This window comes from Plecotus auritus, assembly GCF_963455305.1.
Source record: "Plecotus auritus genome assembly, chromosome: 6".
In the NCBI taxonomy this organism is placed as follows: Eukaryota; Metazoa; Chordata; class Mammalia; order Chiroptera; family Vespertilionidae; genus Plecotus; species Plecotus auritus.
Window position 1 is genome coordinate 166,362,310 of NC_137773.1, and position 21,355 is coordinate 166,383,664.

At 43.7% G+C, this 21,355-nt stretch overlaps 1 pseudogene across 1 annotated transcript; it reads left to right on the top strand.

Moving 5' to 3' along the window:
• The first annotated feature begins 495 nt into the window (after positions 1-495).
• LOC308250951 (thioredoxin-dependent peroxide reductase, mitochondrial-like) lies at positions 496-1,267 on the top strand (annotated as a pseudogene). The gene has a single exon. The product of its transcript is annotated as a thioredoxin-dependent peroxide reductase, mitochondrial-like (transcript).
• The last annotated feature ends 20,088 nt before the right edge of the window (positions 1,268-21,355 follow it).

The window sequence follows — 21,355 nt, forward strand, 5'->3', positions numbered from 1 at the left end:
AGTTTATAAACAAAGAGTGACTTTGAAAAAGAAAAGAAATCTACTTTTGCCCCACCGTTTTTCTTGTGTGTGTGTGTGTGTGCGTGCATAGCTATAGCTGTAGCTATAGGTCTTAATAAAGAACTCTCACCAGATGCAGGGGTCCTCAAACTACAGCCCGAGGGCCACATGTGGCCCGCCATCTGGCCCGCCCGGTGCCGCTGCCTGTCCTGCTTAGCAGCCCACTTGTCCTAGGCCCGCAGTGCACATAGGAATTTGTTCATAGTTTTTTTTTTAAACTATAGTCTGGCTTTCCAACGGTCTGAGGGACAGTGAACTGGCCCCCTGTTTAAAAAGTTTGAGGACCCCTGAAGCAACTGGTACTGGTTGAAAGTTAAGGCAACATGGGCCCGCCTGGCTACAGCTCAGGCCCCGCCCCTGCAAGCGTGGCCCCGCCCCTTCCGGGCCCGCCCCCTCTGCTTCTGGGGGCTCCCTGCCCCTCTGCGTGCACAGAAGATGGCGATTGCAGTGGGAAGGTTACTCCGGGTCACAGTTGCCTGCATGTGAGTGCCATTCCTTGGGGGCATCTCTGCCGCTGCAGCCCTTAGGCCTGTGCTTCTCGAAGGACATTCTTGACAAATGTATTATGGTCTGCTTCCAGTCAAGCAAAATTGGCCTTTAGCACCAGTTCCCCATATCATGCTCCTGCATCACCCAGCACGCACCCTATTTTAAGGGTACAGCCATTGTCCATGGAGAGGTCAAAGAACTAAGCCTTGATGACTTTACGGGGAAATACTTGGTGCTCTTCTTCTATCCTCTGGATGTCACCTTTGTGTGTTCCACAGAAATGATTGCTTTCAGTGACAAAGCCAGCGAGTTTCATGATGTGAACTGGGAAGTTGTCGCAGTTTCCGTGGGTTCCCACTTCAGCCATTCTCGCCTGGATCAGCACACCGAGGAAGAACGGCAGTTCGGGCCACATGAACATCGCACATTTGTCCGATTTGACGAAGCAGATTTCCCGAGACTACGGTGCGCTGTGAGAAGGTCCTGGTCTTGCACTACGAGGTCTCTTCATAATGACCCCAATGGAGTCAGCAAGCATATGAGTGTCAGTGACCTCCCAGTGGGCCGCAGCGTGGAGGAGACCCTCCGCCTGGTGAAAGCACCCCAGTTTGTGGAAGTCCATGGAGAAGTCTGCCCGGCAAATTGGACCCCGGATTCTCCTACCATCAAGCCACATCCGATTGCTTCCGAAGAATACTTGGAGAAGGTAAATCAGTAGATCATCTCACGTACACCTGCAGCTTCTCAATAGAACCACAGGTGGAGCTCGTTTTTAGCATTTCAAAGATGATTATGTATAGAAAGCAAAAATCCATTATGTTTGCATTCATAAATAATACTCTAAATGTTTTGTTTTTGTAACATTGGCCAAGGCTTTTTAAACATCGTTAGTGACTAACATGAGTCCTTTCTTGGTAACTTCTTAATGGCCAGCTAGTTTATAGACTGCCTAGTCCACCTGTTTCTTTGATCACGTCTTCAATGGGAAACTCTCTTCTTGGCCTTTCCTAGCCTCTGTGTACACCGGTGTAGGACAAATAGCGAAAGCCTCTGATCAAGAGGCCTGAAATTTTCTTTCTGAATTTCTTTGTATTAAACTGGAAAAACTTGTAAGGTAACAAAGATCATAGCTTTAAGTTTTAGTCTCAGCAGTCTTAATTTAACTCTTGGAGTGGAGATATATTTGATTGAAACAGTGTGACTCATGTATTTAAAAAACACAGTGGCAAAGTGACCTACCTGATCATGCATGCTCCTCATCCCTGAGATTTGTAGTTTCAACAGTTATTTTGCTTATTTTATTTGTTAGCTGACTTAGTGTCTGCATATAATTTTAAATATTGATTGAAGATAATTATAGAGGATAGTCATTTAATCCAGGATTTGCATTTTGAAATCATTGTAATTATATTTTCTGAAGCGCTCACTGTAAAATATAAAAAAAAGAAAGTTAAGGCAACACGAATAGTAGTGTAGGGAATTAAGTTCAAAGTCCACTTCTGGTCTTCCCAGTTGCAGAAACAAGGATTATAGCAGCTTCTCACATTTTCTTTTTTGCTCTGTTATGCGTATATATTTATCAATTAATTTACTTTTAGCCTCTTTTAAGATTTCAAAATGTCTTGTTGGTGGGTAACTAACTGACCAATGACATGCTTAGATTATAGCATACCAAGGTGGGAATGTGATAGACTAGAAGGAAAATGAAGATGAATCAGCAACAGATGGGACATTGGATCTCCCCTTTTGGGGAGAGGTGAAGTGCTTCTGTTGTATGAGAGATAGTCACTTATGTTCAGCTTTGTTGCTGTTGGTGCTTGGAAGATCAAATAGGTGTAGAAGGCTGTATTTGGATTATGAGTGCTGAGGGTTAGACTGTGGTAGGTATGGTGAATTGATACTCTCAAATGCCATTCTATTTTCCTTCCAGATGTAGAGTTTGGAAAGCTAATACACCACTTTCCCGAGACTCCTTTGCAGACAGTGTTCTGTGAATAGCGTGGGTTCTGCCGATTAGATGGGCCTCATGCAAAACTGGAAGGTGGAAGTGATTCAGAGTCCTACTGCTATTGCTCCTGGCAAGCCAGGTCGTAAAAGTGTGCACGCTTAGAAGCATCTATGGAAGCTGGGCTCAGCAGCTCAGTGTCTAGTCATCAGGTTCAAGGGTACTTCAAGGCAATTATGGCAGGAGTATGGAGGATGGCAGCAGCTTCCTGAAGCCTGGGCCACAGCTTCAGTAATTTGTCATTGAATTCAATAGTCTGTGGTATGCTTGTGCCTTCTGTTTCTCCAGCCCTTCCACAGTTTGGTGAGCACCTAGTACTTAATGTATTAAATACCTTTTAGTTTGAAATACCTAGAGTGGTTTCTATTTCTTGTTTTGTGTTCGGGTTTCAGGCACAGCTTGGAGAGTTCTTTCTGTGGAGGAATGGAGAATCAGGATGATTCACTAATTTTCATCTTCATGAGCTGAGTTCAAGGATCTGTTTCTTTCTCAAAATATACTTCATCATTCCCAGAGCCCCTCATTTTACACCTTCCAACCATATGTAGGCATTTGTTTAGGTAGGGTGCAATGCAAAGAGATTAAACTGGGATCAGAGAACCTAAGTTAGCAGGCACAAAAATTTCAGGGAAAACCTGTGAGAGCCACTTGAGCTCACCAAAAATTTCCACATCCCGAGCTATATCCACAAAGTCAGTAATGGGGAAAGGCAATGTATTTTTAGACACATAAATAATTTAGGTCAGAATATTCCAGGTAGCATTGCATTATAGCTGAAAACAAACCTCAATTTAGATGGTTATAAAATGATTTCAATAAACATCATTGCTAAAAGCATAAGCATTTTAATTAGCTCATCTGTAACTCCGCAGGGCCTGCTGAGATATAAATATACATATATATTCATAATATAGATTGTTGGAATATTTTCTTATTACTTGCATTCCTCTCTCCTCCTTTCTCATTACTGTTTTGTCATAAAATGACTTCTATCTTTGGAGTGAAAAGAGAGTTCTGTTTTCTTGTGTTCTGGGGTCATGGAAAAGTAACGTAATTACTTACTTTTCTGGAAAGGGTAGAGGGTCTAGGATATTCACATTATCTCAATTCACAAAAGCACTTTAAGTATTCCATCTAGAATTTAGACCTCCTTGTTCCCTGGTTCTAGTGAGGAGCAAATGAGTTGACTAAGTTTTGTCATGGTAGAGAGGCTAGAAATGCATTACGGATGAGCAGCTAAATGGGTACAAGGGAGAGGGGGAGAAGGGAAAGACATTCCTAGGAACTCTAGACTTAGACATAGGTACAGGTTTTCTATCCTTTTTCTTGCTGGGTCTTCTCAGGAATCCTATGAAACATGATGGGATTTCCATACTCTCTGAGCCTGGATGGGGAAACCAAGGCTCAGAGAGTAACTTTCCAAGGCCACTTGGTTGTGGCTTGAGTCCAGAACTCAGGGCTAGGGAAGAATATGGCTATATCAGGGTTCAGCAGTGCCTTTGGCCTCAAGTGATGCTTGAAGGAGCACTAGGTAGTGAGAGATCTTAACAAGAAAGATGGAAAAACAGAAGGAAATGCAAGGCAAAAATAACAATTAGAGGCAGAAATGGAATGATGTCTGTACCAGAGAGAACACTGGCAAGACACTTGGGAGTTGTAACGTTCTTTCATATTCATTGACTCTCATGATTTTGGAGGCAGTGGTGGAAAGAACTCAGGCTTTGTAAATAGACACACTCTAGTTTGAGGCCCGTTCCTGAGCCATGGCTGAGAAAGTTGCATGGCCTGAGAAATGGTCCTCGCTGATTTGGGATTGGTATTTGTTTTGTTTATCTATTGCTGTGTTACCACCCCACAACTCAGTAGTTAACAACAACCACAATTTATTTCTCATGATTCTGTGGGCTGAATAGACAATTTTCTTACTTCATGTGGTATCAGCTGGAGTGCTGAGATGACTGGTAGCTCCAAAATAGCATCATTCAAATGGTAGAGAATTGGTGCTGCCCACTGATTGAAGGCTCAGCTGGTGTTGTTGGCTGGGGGCCTTGCTTCTTCTTTATGTGGGCCTCTCCACATGGCTGCCTGAGCTTCCTCACAGCATGGTAGCTGGGTTCTAAGAAGGGGTGTTCCAGACTTCAATGTACAAATGCTTATCAAGCCTCTACTTGTGTCATGCTTGTTAATGTCCCATTGGACAAAGGTAATCACATGGCCAAGTTCAGAGACAATGTGATAGGGGACTAAACAAAGACATAAATACTTGGAGGTTTGGTTAATTAGTGGGCACCAAAGTAATAGTAACAGTAACAGTCTACTACACTCTCTAAGAATCTGCTTGGTAACCAGAGTACACAAAATATTGTCCATGGCTCAGCCCCCATCTGAAATTCATGCCCCACCACAACTTTCCTTTTGTAAAAATTGAATTTATTGGGGTGACATTGGTTAATAAAATTATATAGGATTCAGCACAACTTTTTTTGCTAAACTCTGTTAGAATGTTCCTTCTGCTACTGAGTCATAAATTGGCCTTCCTGTTTTACACACAGATCTTAGTTCACTAGTATAGGGCACTGCCAGGCATTATGAAGAACATAGAAGAAATATGAGTCTTGTTTCTGTCTTAAGAAGTCAGCTGGCCAAATGGTGACATAAAGCTATTATATGTGAGAACAAGCAAGAGCATAAAGCAAACGAGGGACAAAAATCCAGAGAAGGAAGAGATAAATGAAGACCAGAGTAGAAGGAGAGGTTGCTTTTCTCCCTTTCACCTTCCATCCCCCTTCTTCCCCTTTTTCTTTTCTTTTCTCATTTACCCAACCTCTTCTGATCCTCTACTAATCTTAGGCTGGGATCTTCCTAAGTCGATTGTGAACCAGACTCATATACTGTATTATCTATTGCTGTGTCACAAAATATCATAAAACTTTGTGGCTTAAAATATTTATGATCTTTCATAATTGAGTTGTGGCCACTCTGGGCAATTCTGGATTAGGGTCTCTCATGAGGTAGCCATCAAGATGTCATGTGGAGCCCTGGCCAGTTTGGATCAGTGGATAGAGCGTTGGCCTGCAGATGGAAGAGTTCCAGCTTTGATTTCGGTCAAGGGCACGTACCTAGGTAGCAGGCTCAATCCCTGGCCTTGGTGGGGGCACATTTGGGAGGCAACCAATCAATATGTCTCTCTTACATAGATGTTTCTCTCTCTCTCTGTCTCTCCTCTCCTTTCCAGTCTCTCCAAAAATTAATGGAAAAATATCAACAAAAAAAATGTTATGTGGAGCGGAAGTCATCCAAAGGCTTGACCCGGGCTGGAGGATCCACTTCACAGGTGGCTCACTCCATGACTGGCAAGCTGGTGCTGGCTCTTGGTGGGAGGCCACATCCTCCCCAGGCCACATCCTGCTTAGGCTGCTGAGGGTCCTCTGGCTTCTCCCAGAGCAAGCAAGTCAAGAGAGTAAGAGTCAGGTAGAAGTTATTCTTTTCATGACCCACTCTCATAAGTCACATTGCATCACTTCTTCTCCATTCTGTTTGTTAGAAGTAAAACCCCAAGTATAGCTTGCTTTTAAGTGGAGCAAGAATTAGCCTTCACCTTCTTAAGGGAGTAGTGGCAGAGAATTTGCAGACACTTGAAAGCTAGTATGTCTGTATTTCAAGGGTTCTTCTTGAGGTCACTCAGCACATTCTCTCCCCTTTCAGTAATTTCTGAGACACAGACAGTCCCCATCATGGTGATAAATAATTCCAGGGAATACAGCACACAAATGGTTTCTTAGTAACCGAGTCCTTGTTCCATTTGTAAGGAAGTTCTTTCTTCACACAGGCTACAGCTAATGCTGACCCTAGCAAGAATGAAGGATGGCTCTCAAAAACTAAAATGCTTTTGAAAGGACAAAGAAGAGCCTGGCTGGTGTGGTTCAGTGGTTGAGTGTTGACCTCTAAACCAGGAAGTCATGGCTCAATTCCTGGTCAGGGCACATACCCGGGTTGTGGGCTTCACCCCTAGCAGGGGGCATGCAGGAAGCAGCCGAACAATGATTCTCTCTCATCATTGATGTTTCTATCTCTCTCTCCCTTTCCCTTCCTCTCTGAAATCAATAAAAATATATTAAAAAAATAAAGGATGAAGAAGATTTGAGTGGTGACCACTGTTGGTCAGTCAAATCATGAATGCCAGTATTCCCATTTGTCCAGTCAGGGGACCAGGCCATTTCTAAGGTGAACTTTCTATGACTGTCCCTTGCATCCCTTGAAATGAAATGTAATTAGACTGTGCTTATGTTTTGCTTCCCCTCATGCACTCTCTGTGGAATTCATTATCCCTGATTTAGTAAAGTACATTACATACCCAAGGAGTCAGTTCAACTAATTCCAGCTTATCTGCTAACATCACTCTCCTCTCCAACTACTTCCCTTGGAAGAATCTGCAAAGATTAGATTTGACCTGCTGCTGTGAAAAATACTAAAAGGAGAAAGGTGAAAACTGGAATAAGGGGTCCTCAAGTCTTAGAAGGAATTATCAGGGCTAACAGGAATAGGTTTTGCCTTTTTTTTGGTTGTCATCACTTTTTCTGTTCAGATTTTCCACTGAGACTTTGCTTAGAGCTGGTCTCACCCAGGCTGGATTCTGCCTGACTAGCCCAGTTGTATGGAATGAGAGACTTGAGCTCAGTGTCTTGGTTTGAGTTTGGTTATAGCACTGGACACAGCACTAGGCACATAAAGGGCACTCAGATCTATGGGTTGAGTAGGTGCGAGAGAGTTTGGGAGACAGAATGAGATTTGAACTGAAGGCTGACTTGAGTCTTAGCTCTGGATTTGGTACTAAGCATCCTTGTGGTTTGACCATCTTTCCTGTGAAATGAGAGGGGCAGAGGCAGTCTGGGAACATTAGGCATTCTATGGTTCTGAGATACTGTGGTATTTTAGAGAAATTAGAAATGTAGTCACCAGATGTGGCAATATCTAGAGAGATACTTTAGCTTATGACTAGCTCTATGCTGGTGGATGGAACCACATACTCAATGAATGTTAACCATAAATCCTATTTGTCATCAGCAGCTTCTGGAGATAGATGCCCCATGTATATCTGTCTAGGGGCAGGTCACTGATCCTCTCTGGACCACACTTGACCCATCTCTAGGATAAAGAGGAGGTGGCTGTTCTTCTGGCTCTAGGTCTTCTGCTTCCCAGTGTTTCCTCCATCAGCAGCTGTATTGAGCAAGGATCCTATGAAATTACTTGGGCAGTGCCAAACACTGGTGATAGAACACACTCAGCTAGGTCCTGGGGATTCTTGGGGACCCTTGTTTCCTGAAGTGGGCTATGAAGATGGTGAGATAGAGCCTCCTCCTTTTCAGTCATGAACTCTGGAGGACTCTCCTGTAGTTTGAGAATGATCTGAATTTGGGTATTCAAGGGGCTATTGCAGCCATGGGCAAACTACGGCCCACGGGCCGGATCCCGCTGTTCTATCCGGTTCTCTTGCTCTCCCCTCCGCTCCTTTACTTTGAATTTATATTAGTTCACACAAACACTCCATCCATGCTTTTGTTCCGGCCCTCCGGTCCAGTTTAAGAACCCATTGTGGCCCTCGAGTCAAAAAGTTTGCCCACCCCTGGGCTATTGATTCAAAGTCCTTTAGAATTGGAGGCAGTCCTATATAATAAAGAGGGAATATGCTAATTGACCATCACTCTGTCACAAAGATGGCTGCATCCACAGCTGAGGCCAAGTTCCCTTAAGGAGCCTTAACGAGCAATCAGCAGAGACCTGAGGCTACATTCTCCCCCCGCCCCCATGGGACTTGACAGTGGACCTCAGGCCATGCCCCCTGCCCTGGTGTCAGGCTGGGGGACCTCAGGCCACGCCTCCTGCCTTGGCACCAGGCTGGGGGACCTCAGGCCATGCCCCCCACCCAGCGGGGCTTGATGGGGACCTCGGGCTGCTCCCCCCACCCCAGCACCAGGCCAGGGGACCTGAGGCTGCGCCCCCCTGCCAGTGGGGCTTGACGGGGGACCTGAGGCTGCGCCCCTCCCTCCCAGTGCCAGGCTGGGGGACCTGAGACTGCACCCCCCCGCCTGGTGGGGCTTGATGGGAGACCTCAGGCCATGCCCCCCACCCAGTGGGGCTTGACAGGGGATCTGAGACTGTGCACCCCCGTCAGGCGGGGCTTGATGGGGGACATCAAGGCACACCCCCTGCCCTATCTGGGGGACCTCAGGCCACGCCCCCTGTCCTGGCGCCGGGCCAAGGGACCTGAGGCTACACCCCTTGACTGGCGGGGCTTGACAAGGGTGGGACTGGCTGGGTCTGGATCTAGCCCAATGGGAAGGGGCAGCTGGGTCTGGGTCTCACTCGATTTTGAGGTGCATGTGGGTGGGCGGGGACTTGACTCTGGGTCCCCCTTTTAATGTGCATGAATTTCATGCACCGGGCCACTAGTTTTATAGATAATTGAGCACAATTCCTTCATTCTTTTCATCATCCCTAGAGAAGTGAAATGAACAACAATTTAACAAATTAATGGGTATGCTCATGACTCTGGTTACTTTTAATTGAGAGTTTCCTCCTATATTAGGTCTTCTTATGCCTTCAAGGAAAAAAACAAATCTGCCAGTATTAAGCAGAAAGTTGTCAGGAGCCTAGCACAGTAGGTACTATCACATAGTAGGTACTCAAAAAGTACTGGTCAAAAAAATGAATGTGTGGAGTACTCTGACATAACTGTTATAGGCTCTTTTAATAGTAAGGTATAGGATTTTTCTTGTGGATTCTAAGTTAGCAATCATTTCCCACACCAGATTCCTCATCTCCTATGCCTTCTCCTTTGACTTGACTCTTTCAGTGAGTAATTCAGAGATATTTTCCTTTTACTTATTTTATAGACCATATTCTTATCTCAGTCCCTTTGTATTATTATGACAAGATCTAGATACATAGATATGATGGCTCTTGTGCAAAAACTGTGTCACTTTCAAACTGATTTATGGGATTAGTCCAAGGGCAGGTATATGTAAAGTCTTGGTTCAGGATTTAAAAAGAGGTGTGTAAATAAAAACCTATGTATCTTTATTGATTTAGGAAACTGTAATATCAAAAGTTATTTATAAAAGTCTGACTCTTTTTATATTCCTAAAACCTCATTTTCACTGTTATTAATTCACTGCTCCTGTCCTCAATAAGGATATTACAAACTTAATTGATTTTGAGCTTGCTGATTTTGAAGTTAATGAAAATGTTTATTTCAGTAACTTCACTTTCATTTTTTTTTCTTCACCATTAAAGTTGGTGATATCAATCCCAAACTGATTTGCCTAACAGCAAAAGGGGCTAAAAATAAGAGACCTCAGTTCTGTGGAAGTTTTCCAGTTTTATATCCTGGATAATATACCAGCTCAAGAAGGCATTCTGGCTCTTTCTCTTGAAAGACTTTTTTTTAAAGACTCCATGTTTGTCTTAATATTTAAGAAAGACGTGAGTTTCTACTTTGCTTAAAGAACATCTGATGACTTCTCATTGCTCCCATGAGAAGCCCCAAATATTTAGAATGGGATTCTCACCTCTCGATTATTTGGCTGCTCAAGTATCTCCTTTCCATACCCCTTCTTATTGCTCCTGTCACACACTCTTTGTTCCTTTTCCCTCAAACTCTAATAATAATAGTGTATTAGTTATTTATTGCTGCATAACAAGTTACCCCAAAACTTGAGGTTATTATTCCACAAGGCTGCAGTCAAGGTGGTGCCTGCGGCTGCAATTATCTCAGAATTCAACTGAACCAGGATCTACTTCAAAGCTCACTCATGTGGTTCAGTGTCTCTTGGTCTCAGGTCTTTGTTGGCTATTGGTTTGAGATCAGCTTCAGTTACTTGTCAAGTGGTCGTCTCATCAAAGAGAGCAAGCAATGAGAGAGAGAGAGAGAGGGAGAGAAAGAAAGAGAGGGAGAGAGAGAGAGAACCAACAAGATGGAAGTTATAGTCCTTTGTAACCTAATCACAGAAGTAACATCCTCTCATTTTTGCTGTTTCTGTTGGTTAGAAGCAAGAGACTAGGACCAGCATGTCCCAAATCAGGCAGCGTGTATGCAAGGACATGACCAGGGGGTGGGGATCATTGGGAGCCATGTCAGAAGCTGCTGATGACAAATAGGATTTATGGTTAACATTCATTGAGTATGTGGCAGGCATTCTGCTAAGACCTTTCCCATACAATGCTCACAAAAATTCTTTTGAGTAGATAACGTTATTATTTCCATTCTAGGGCTTAGAAAGGTTAAGTAACTAGAGCTTAGAAAGGTTAAGTAACTAGAGGCTCAGAAAGGTTAAGTAAACAGTAAGTGACAATGGCAGAATCTGAGTCCTGGTTTTCAGGCTCCAAAGTCTTGCATCAAGAGCCAACTTTTTTTCCATCCTTAGGGCTCAGCACAGGCTCTGTGACATAGGAGCTCAGTAGGAATTGAGTAGCTGCTAAATGAATAAAGGAATAAATACAGACCTGAGTCACACTGTAGCTGCTTTTGTCCACACTCTGGTCTTAGGCCTTGATCCAATTTAAATAACACATAAATTCCCATGAGGTTCAATAAAGCGGAATTATAGCTAATCATTGAGGAGAGCTCTAATTCAAGGGCAGGATCCAGGAGAGGAGACAATATTTTGTAAAGTGTTCTCATGTAGTACAAAAACAGACTTCATTGCTACTGAGAACTCTAAAAGGTTATTCAAGAGATTAGAGTGCCAGAACCCAAGAAAAGAGATTATGGAGTTATAAGAGAGATTGCCACAGATTCGAGAAGCGTATTAGAATAGTATTTGGAAAGTGGGCCAAGTAACTGATTGTTGGCAGGGTTTTTAACCAGACTTCCTTTTCTTAAAGATGAATGGGATTAAAGCCAGCAGGCAAATGACTAGCTGAACCAGAGATAAACCGATGGTGTGCCTGTGTGAGAATGGATTAAGAGAGCATAGGCAAACTGGGACTGCGGACAAAGAGATGGCTTTCTGCATCCAGCACATCTTGACTCAATAACTCCTTTTAGCATTTCTCCACTTTCAGGATCCATTGAGGTGCTTGGGCCGATAGACCCAGATGTTATGGATAATAGACAAACCTGGCCCCATGAAAGTCAGCATTTGAGGATGTTAGTGCAGTCCATAGCTCTGGGCCATTCATAAACTGCTTTCTCATGGAATCTCCTAAAATGAATCTCGGAGGTGAACTTGTCAAGAAGACTGAACAGACCTATCACGTGACTACACCCTTCTCTCCCTATGGGAAAACCATGTGGTAATCAATTCACCTAAGGTTCCTGGATGAGAATGGACCACAATTCCAGTGTTTCATGGCATGGGGATAATAGTTGGGCAGCCAGTAGGGTGGTGGACTCTTAGGGCCAGGGTCTCCCCTTCTCGGGTTGCGGGCTCTCAACTCTTGCCTCTCTGAGTCTCACTTTTCTGCATTCCAAGTGGAGTTCCTTCCCCCTTCTGATGGACACTTCTTTTGTTGATGTTATTGTTGTTCTGAATTAATACCATTGATACAAATGAAGCTAATTTGTTTCTCTCTGCTCAGCTGGCTCAGGAAACATCTTGTCTCTGTGGTACCATTTGCACAACTGACCTCATATATTATTTATTGGTTTTATAATTTAGCCCAGCCTTTCCGATGCCTGCAGGATGTCATCTGCTCATGGGCATTATTATCTCCAGGTTATAAATAAAGGAACGAGTCTTAGAGCAGGGGATTTTCCAGGCTAGCACAGCCAGGAAGTGGAAGACTCCATGCAGGTTTTCTGATTCCAAACTCCAGGTTCTTTCCACTCCCACTCCTGCCCCAATGCTGGTTCCCCACAGAGTCATGGTCAGGTCCCATTGCTCTGCCCCCTTTATTATACAGTTACCTGTGTGTGTGCTGTGTTGTTTGGTGAGGTTGGCCATGATGAGAGGGGTAATCTAAGAGAAGCCAAATAATGAAGAGGTAAACTTCAAGAAAGAAGGGACCAAACAAAACAGGAGGGTGGAGGTGTGGTGTCCCTCTGCCCATCTTAGGGAAAAAAATGAGCAATTTAGGGATATGCAGGACTTGAAACACAGGTGCAAAAATGAAGGATGCCATGACCTGGCCTCATTCCGTGGCCAGGTCAGCCATAGCTTTGTCCATCATTTTTTCTTCACTGGATCATCTCTCTTACGAATGAATGGCTGCTTGGCTGGGTGACAGAGGCTGTTGTTCTGCCATTAACAATACTTAGCGATGAGGGGCTTGGAAGGGGCTTGGCAGGGGCTTCTAGAGGTCTGGAACCAAGTAGGAGCAACCCTCAATATGGTGTGCACCCTGATTCATTTTCAATCTAAAAATAAAGTTTGATCAAATAAAAAATGTGATTAGGAATAGTTTTATGCTATCCAGATAGAACATCCTCTGGCATGCTATCATCTCTTTCAACTTCTGCTGATGCCCCAGAGCCTTTTAGGAGTCCCCAAGCCCCTAGAGATGGCCTCTTTGGACCCACAAAGCCTTGCTCTACTGGAGTGTCCACCATCAGCTGCCATGGTCCTGGCAACTTCTCCTCTTCGCCCATTAGCCTGAGAGTAGTGAATGAATGAGTGTCACAGAACACATCGTCAGATCTCACCTTCATGGAGCAGGGAGAGGTGGGAATCATACCTGTTCTGGGCCTGGCTGGCGCACTCTGTCAATGCAACCCATTCAAACAACCACCACAACAGGTGAAATTAACTCCACAAGGCCAACCCAGATTTATAATAGACATTTGGCAAATCTTCATTGAGCCTATACCATGGTCTAGCTATTGGGCTGGGCAGGTACCATGGGGAATAAAAGTATGAAGTCAAACAGGCTCCCAATGGGGCCAGCTCCTTCCCTCCCTCCCTGATTCTGACTTTCCATGAGGGAGTCATGGGTGCATATCCTCATGGTGATAAGGTAATGGGAAAATGTCAGTGTTCCTAGCACAGGTGGTGGGAAGGAATGTTCCTACCATTAAGGGAAGGGGATAGTTAAAATCGTTCTGAAGAGACTCTGAATAATATCTCTTTACAGATTATACTATAGAAAAACATCCAGAGAGAAATGACTCTATTTCTTATTAAATTGAAAAGACTCTTTCTGGGGTTATAAATAAATTCTTCATCACTCACTGAAGTAATGAAGCTTATGAATCTTCTGCCCTGAAGTTTTGCATCCCAGCTTGCCTTTTCCTACCATCCAGCTTGTGCCAACTTCATGTTACCCACCATCAATTCATGTACATTTAAAGAATGAAAAATAATTTTAATATTTGCCAAGGTAAAATATAATTAGGCGGGTAAATCTGCTATTTAAAAGGGCATGAACAAAATCTCCAGACTAAATAGAAATTATTTCTGGATTGCCTCCTGTTTTCAATTATTTCTATTATTGATCTCTTCAATTATCATGACTAATCAGAAGTTGATAATATTTAAAAGAAAAACACAAGCCCAAACAGAGCAGAGTAAACAAAAAGCCATAACTAGGGGACAAATTAGGAGGAAAAAAATGAAAATGAACCATATAGGTGCTTTGTCAATCATCATTCCATCCATCCATCCATCATCCATCCATCCATCCATCCATCCATCCATCCATCCATCCATCCATCCAGTAGTTAGTGAGCCTATATATGCAAGGCACAATTCCAGGAGCTGCTTGACAGGGTAGAAAATCTGACAGGCTTTAGAGCCACACTGGCCTGAGTTACAATCCTAGCAACATGCCATCTGGTAATGCTATTTTTCTTACTCCTTGCAGCATCGTCCACTGGCTGCCCCATCTTTCTCTCTCATTCATGGGAGAATTCAGTACCTGGCTTACTCTTACATTCCTCTCCTTAACACTGTCAGCATGCTTAGTGTCTTTAGCGTCCATATTGATGACTCATTCAATACCATGGCCTCTCAGTTCCTGACCTCATTTTCATTCACCTTTTAATTTTCCAAATAAATTATGGGACACCAATTACTTGCTGGCCACTATTCTAGATAGAAGGGCTATAGAAGTAATGGGATAGACATGATCTTTCCCCTCGTGGAATTTATAAAGGTGGAAAGGTGCAAAGCAATAAGTAAGCAAACAAGAAAATCTTGTCTTGACGGTTGCTATTGAATGGCATAAATGACCTATTCTGGATAGAGAATAGGACTGAAGGTTTGAATTTGCACAGCATGGTGAAAGAAGTCCTCTCTGAGATGATGAAATGTTGAATAGAGACTTGAAAAATGAAAAGAGATTGACCATGCAAAGAGCCAGGAGAAACAATTTAGGAAGAAGAAACCACAAGTCCAAAAAGGCTCTGGGGGTAGTGATGAGCATTGACTGTTCAAGGAATAGACAGTTGGCTTGAGTGGCTTAGGCAGTGAGTGGAGAGGCGGGTATTGGATGACAGGAATTTGTGAGGTGTATGTGTGTGCCTTTCTTGATTTGGTTGTTTGTATCTTATGTGCACAAAATTGAATTGATCTTCATCTTAGTGTATTAGACTCTAACTTTGCTAGTCTGTGGCTGCTCTCTTTAAAATTTTTAAGTATATTATTTTCCCATTTTATCTCCAAATTTCCAATTCCCCTACCTCCCATAACTTCCATTTTTAGTATATTTATCTTTTGTATATATTTATCTTTTGTATATATTCTTCCATTCTACTTTCCACATATCCACTTACATACATGTATCCATGTGTGTTGTATTTTAAAGTACTCGAATTAATGATATTATTTAGGTTAATGTATAATTGCTGTTTATTACTATTGTTTAAAAAGTGAATGAATAGATGAATATTTTTAAATGACTCAGTTTTAATCCCTCACATGATAAATATCAGTATATGCAATTCTCATAAAATCTTTTTGGGGTCTTCAAGAATTTCAGTTCCTGTCCTGAAATGGAACATTTGAGAATGGTTGCTCTTAAGAATGGCCAGCTAAAACTGGGGAGAAATCTGAGGATTCTAACTTCTTTTTGAACATAAAGTTTATTTGCTTTTCTTCTCCTTTTTATCTCTTCCTTTCAGAGGTTCACTGACAGCAAAGCCGAGAGGCAGACAGAGCCTGTTCTCCTGAAGACATTGTTCAGCTGCTGACTCAACCAGCCCTGAAGGCCGGAGCCTAGCTCTGGAAATGCTTCCTGTTATGTAAGATCATAATTTTCTCTAATTTGAGATGGTTGTTAATTGTGGGTAAAAACAAGGAAAGCTGAGAGAGGAGAGTGTTCCAAGTATCCGGGAGCAATTGACTCTGAGATGATGAGCCCTGAAGGTTGTCCTAGAATTTGGCAACCCAAAGGCCGTAGGTGACCCTGGCAGGTCATTTTCAGTGGCGTGGTGGTGCTGCAAACCGGGTTAACGTGATGTCTGGCATACCCACGCTCCTGCCGTTGTTCCTTTGTCTTTTTGTTGTTGTTGTTGTCTCCTTTGGTTTTCTTCCATACTAGACCACAAAATGCTGGGGTTCTTCTCAGCTTAGTCTGGGTTTTCTTCTCTTTATATATATATAGTCTGGGTTTTCTTCTCTTTATATATATATATATATATGTTTTATATCATTCTTTCCCAAAGATCTAAATCTCATTTTATGTTGCTCTTGCCCCAGATTGATATTTCCAGCCCAGGTCTCTCTCTCTGCATCCAGATTCACATATCCAACTGCTCACCAGCCATCTCCAGCTGAATATTCCCTAGACATGCCTGATTTAACCTGCTCAAAGCGGATGTCCTGATCTCCCCGCCCCGCCTGCCCTTCCCTTCCCTCAGCTGTCTCTCAGTTCACACAACCCCCATGGACCCAGCTGCTTGAGCCAGAAACCTAAACGTCACTGTAGATTCCCCTCCTTCCCTCTCCCTGATTCTAACTATAAGGAAGTTTTATTAATTCAGTCTGCAACATGGAACCGAAGTCTAGTCTCTCCTTGTCTAATACCATCCCCTTGATGTTAGCTGTATCACATTTCTTGCCTGCATTATATATTACCAAAGCCTCCCAGCTGGCCCTCCTCCATTCCTGCTCTATTTCCATTCTTTCTCTCCTCCACCCAGAAGACTGCTCTTCTAAAAAAACAAAAACAAAAACAAACAATGCCGATCATGCTACTTTTCCTGCTTTAAGTCCTTGTCTCTATTACAAAATCCAGACTCCTTCCTATAACCTAAAGGCCCTGCCTGCTCGGGCGCCTGCTATTTTCATATTGTATCTGTCCTCTCATCCTTGCTCGCCTCAGTCTAGCTTATACCGATCTTTTAGTTTCTTGAGCAATCTGCTTATGCTACTTTGGATGCCCTTCTCACCCCTCACTGCTTAGAGACCTACTTCTATCCCTTTAAATCTCAGCTAAATGTAATTTCTTTAGCAAGGCATTTCCATCTATTTCACCTAAAATCAGTTTGCCAAAGTGTTATCCCCTGCTGAGTTCTTTGTTTGGTTTGATTTTTTTTTAAAATTGATTTTTTGTTCATTTCATAGCATATATAACAATTCAGAGTCACTATATAAAACTATTTCTAAATATTTTGTGTTTGGCTGCCCAGTAGAAAGGGTCTCACAGTTGCTAAGTGCTCTCAGGTGAAAGGTGGTTCCCATGATGGCCTTGGCTCCCTTATAAAGGACCAAGAATTTGCTTCTTAGAAGAGTTCAATAGATCTTAGTAACCCAGGGGAAAAAATAACCAGAGAAAAACACCAGAATCCAAACTGACTCTTGGAATGCCAGAATAATTATTTTTGAACTTTCCCAACTGAACCCGTAAGTGATTTATTTAATAATGTTAGATCCTTTTAAAGATTCAGTCTTTTGTCATGGATTTACTGGGCGTGTTACTGAACCACATGTCTTGTGACTCCCCATTCTGATTTTTAATAACAGTGAATCGATAACGTGTGCCCATTCTTTGAAGGCTGCAGCTCAAGTGTATCTGAGAGGGTTCCCAGAGGGAGGGGAGAACAGGGACCCAGTCCTGGGATTTCAGTGGCAACTTTTGATGGACACGGTTAGGTCAGTGGTGGGGATGCTGAGCTGATATCTACACAGTGAGATGATAACAGACTTAGAGTGCATTTGGATCCCGAGTGCCCACCTCCTCTTCTGGCGTATTAGCAGAACTGGAATTTGGATGATGTAGCTTTAGGGGGATCTCTGTGTTGGGATGTCCTGGAAAACAAAACCAAAAGCAAGCCGTCCTTCCTCACGGTGGCCAAATGTTGATAATCTTCATAGGAAAGAAGAGGAAAATGTCCTTGGCGGTGCCAATCCAGGAGGAGGGGCTAGGAAGGAACTGTGGCACAATGTCCTATGCAGCTCCCGAGGCAGCAGTTCGTAGCCCTGAGAGTCATTGGCTGCAGGCTGTACCTGGGGGCAGAGCTAAGGAGTCTGATTTCCTGTGGAAGGCAGGTCCTTTGGCCCAGGGCAATTCTCTGGAGAAGGGACAGCTGTGAGGAGTTAGCAGCCAATATTCACAGTGGCTGAGGCACCCATATAGAAAAAAGGGCCCGGATGGGGCACTGACATATCCACGATAGCTCCTGTCCCTGGAGGGATTGCTCCTCAGCCATTTCCACCACCTTTCCTTCTTGTCTGCAGACCTCTCTTGGTCCCTTGGCTACTCCAGGTGGAGCTCCTTTAGGAGAAAACTTGGCCTTATCCCCTTTGTCCCTCTCATCCCCGGAGGCTGGCACCATCCTTAGCATGGAGGAGGTAAGGGTACCATTCCCTGGTTTCCTAGGTCCCAGCCTCAGTGATCCTCCTTCTCTATGCTCTCCCTGCTGCCCTCTGTTCACTTCACAGACTCAAGTCAAGGTCATTGACTAAATCATGATGTTGGAAGACTTTGAGGAGCCACATGTGAAACATGGGCAATACTCAGTAGAATTGAGAGTCTTCAGCCTTGTTTTTTGGTTATGTATGCCTTTAAAAAGTTTATTTAAAACAAATTGTATGTTAAATTTCTTCTCCCTACCTCCCAAATGGCACAGTGGAAGACAATTTGGCTGTGCCCCTGTTGGAGAGAGAAAAAAACCTAGGAGATCCTGAAGCGGAGTAATTATTTCCATCAGCAGGAACTCGGCACTGTGTGTCTGAACTGCAGAAGTTCTTGGAGAGCCTAGCTGTTTAATTCCTTTAAATGCCATTTGCATGTATTGGGTGCTGAGAGGATCACTTTGGGAATTTGCAATGAAAGAGAAGTCAATGGAGAGAAAGGAAAGAAGTGACAGAGACGCAGAAGGCTGGGGAGAGGGTGATATTTGAGAGGTTTCTATGTTTATTAGCAACTGCTTGGGAGCCTAGGAAGACGCTCAGCCGACACCTTGCACTCCCCACTAGGCTCCCGAGCCATGGAGAAGCCAGCGAGACGCAGCGTGTGTCAGGCTTTTGGGGACCCGCTGTGATCACTCGGAGTGAGCGATGGTTGCATCACAGCCTCCCCAGGTGAACATCTCTCCTTATCTGTAAGAAAAGCAACTTGGGGAACTGCATAAACTTTTCCTGGCTGCCCCTAGGGCTCTGCAGCTGCAAGGTGGTGAGTGAGTGAATGCACCCCTCAAGACAGCCAACTGGGGGCGGGGGTGTAGGGGGCCATGTGTCATTCATCTTATGTAACTGGCACTTCAGGGTAAGGAGGTAAAATGAGTCTTCCAGTAGCTTCTAGACTCCCCTCGTGTTCTTTCCCCCGTGTCAGTGTCCACAGGTGTCTTCTGTCTACACGCAATCGCTCCCTCTGAAGATTGTTTTTACGGTAGGATTTCATTTAAATGAAATTCAAATGTGGTAAGCACCTCTGTGGGCAAGGCCCTTCGCTATTGATGGGGACTCAGATTACAGTTTTATAGGGGAGACAGACATGTTAATAGATGTGGGCATGGGACATGTGGTATTAGAAAGGAAGGCACTCTGTGCAAAGGCTTGGAAGTCTAAACAACACCAGCGTTCAGGGCTGGCCAAGCAGCTTGAGAAGGAAGTCGGGGGTGTATGGACTTGGCTTGAGGTGAGGATGTGGCTGAAGAGCTTGGCAGTGATCCTGCCATAAAAGGCATTAAGATCATTCATATGAAGGGACAAGGTGCATTGAGACTTCAATGTGATGTTTCTCAATTGTAATTGTAATTGCTGGGATTGGGGATGAAAATGAATGACAACTCCCAATGGTGGGATTTTTGGAGTCTAAACACTAGTAGGGGTATTTTTTCTTGGGCAAGGAAGTTTCCTCGCTTCTACTTTAGGCTGTTTCTGAACTAGCTCTGGAATACATCCACTTTGACCAGTCACCATAGGTTTGCTGAGACACCTACCATATGCTCAGAATAATATATGTGGCTGAGAAATACCAGTATCCCAGGTCATGGAGTCAGAGCTCTACTCACTGCCAGGGCTAACTACCCACCACACCTGGCTCGGCATAAGCCGGATTTATTCTTAAGTCTCTGGTGCTGCAGTGTATCCATTGCATGTGCTCAGTAAAGGTTTGATGATTGAATGACAAGTACATACAAAGTTATTTGTGAACACAGGTTGCAGGAGAGTCATTTGCGGGTCTGACTTTAATAATTATCTTCTGGGCCAGGCCAGTGGAGCTCAGCGGTTGAGCATCGACCCAGAACCAAGAAGCCACTGGTTCAATTCCAGGTCAGGGCACATGCCTGGATTGCTGGCTCGATCTCTTGAGACAGCCAATAGATGATATTTCACTCTCATCAATGTTTCTATCTCTCTATCCCTCTCCCTTCCTCTCTCTCTAAAAAAAATCAATAAAAACATTAAAACAACAACAACAACACACACACACACACACACACACACACACACACACACACACACACACACACACACACCTATCTTCTGGAATTTGGGAGTGTGGGGGTTGACCTAGGCTGAGTAAAATCAACTGATCTTGCTTCTTCCCGGAATTGTTTTGGAATAAGCCTCTTTTCAACATCTGTAAGATAAGCGATTTGAATCAGCACTCCCATAATGTCCCTGCCAGTTCAAATGTACTAATATTTTAAGTCTATAAATAGGAATCTCTTAAGAATTCTGGCTTCAAAGACATAAAAAACTGTGAGCCCCGAGGGTTGTGGCAAGATGCCAAAGACCCCCAAAGAGTACCTGGAGCTGAGAATCCACGTCTACCTGCTTAGAAAGTGCTTGTTTTTATTCCTGGTAAAATATAGATGGAAAAACCTGCTGTCTACTCTGGGGTGCCATGGCAATTAATTAGTTAATGTTTGTGAGGTACAAAAGGAACAAAAAGTGCCGCATGTAAAAAGTCATATAAATGCTAAGTGTTATTGTTTTCCATCTGATTCTCCCCCGTTCGATTTCAGTTGCATATCGAAGTAGTCATAACAGCATCAGTTGGGGCTCCTCTGGCTAATTATGCTGCCAATAAAAGGGGAAAAATTCCCTTTTAAATTTCCATTTTAATTTCTCTCTGTCTCTGACCCCCCTTCTCTCTTTTCTCCAGTGTGCTGTTTAGAGTTGCTAACTACTCAGGGGTCAGTAAAAGTGAGCACCTTCTGTTTTTTTCTCCACACTCATTGCAGAGACCGACATTCTTCCGGTAAGTTAGCAAATGGTGCTTCAGTGCTTACCGGGCAAAAGTGATGGAGGATACACAGATCAATAGCCCAGGGGGGTCTCTGCTTCCCAGGGCTTCCTATCTGGGTGGGAAGAGCAGAGGCCCGCCCCCTCTCCTGCCACAGGTGACCACTGTTCAAGGCACAGTGTGACCACTTTGGTGAAGGCGAGGAGATGATGTTCCTGAGGCGCCATG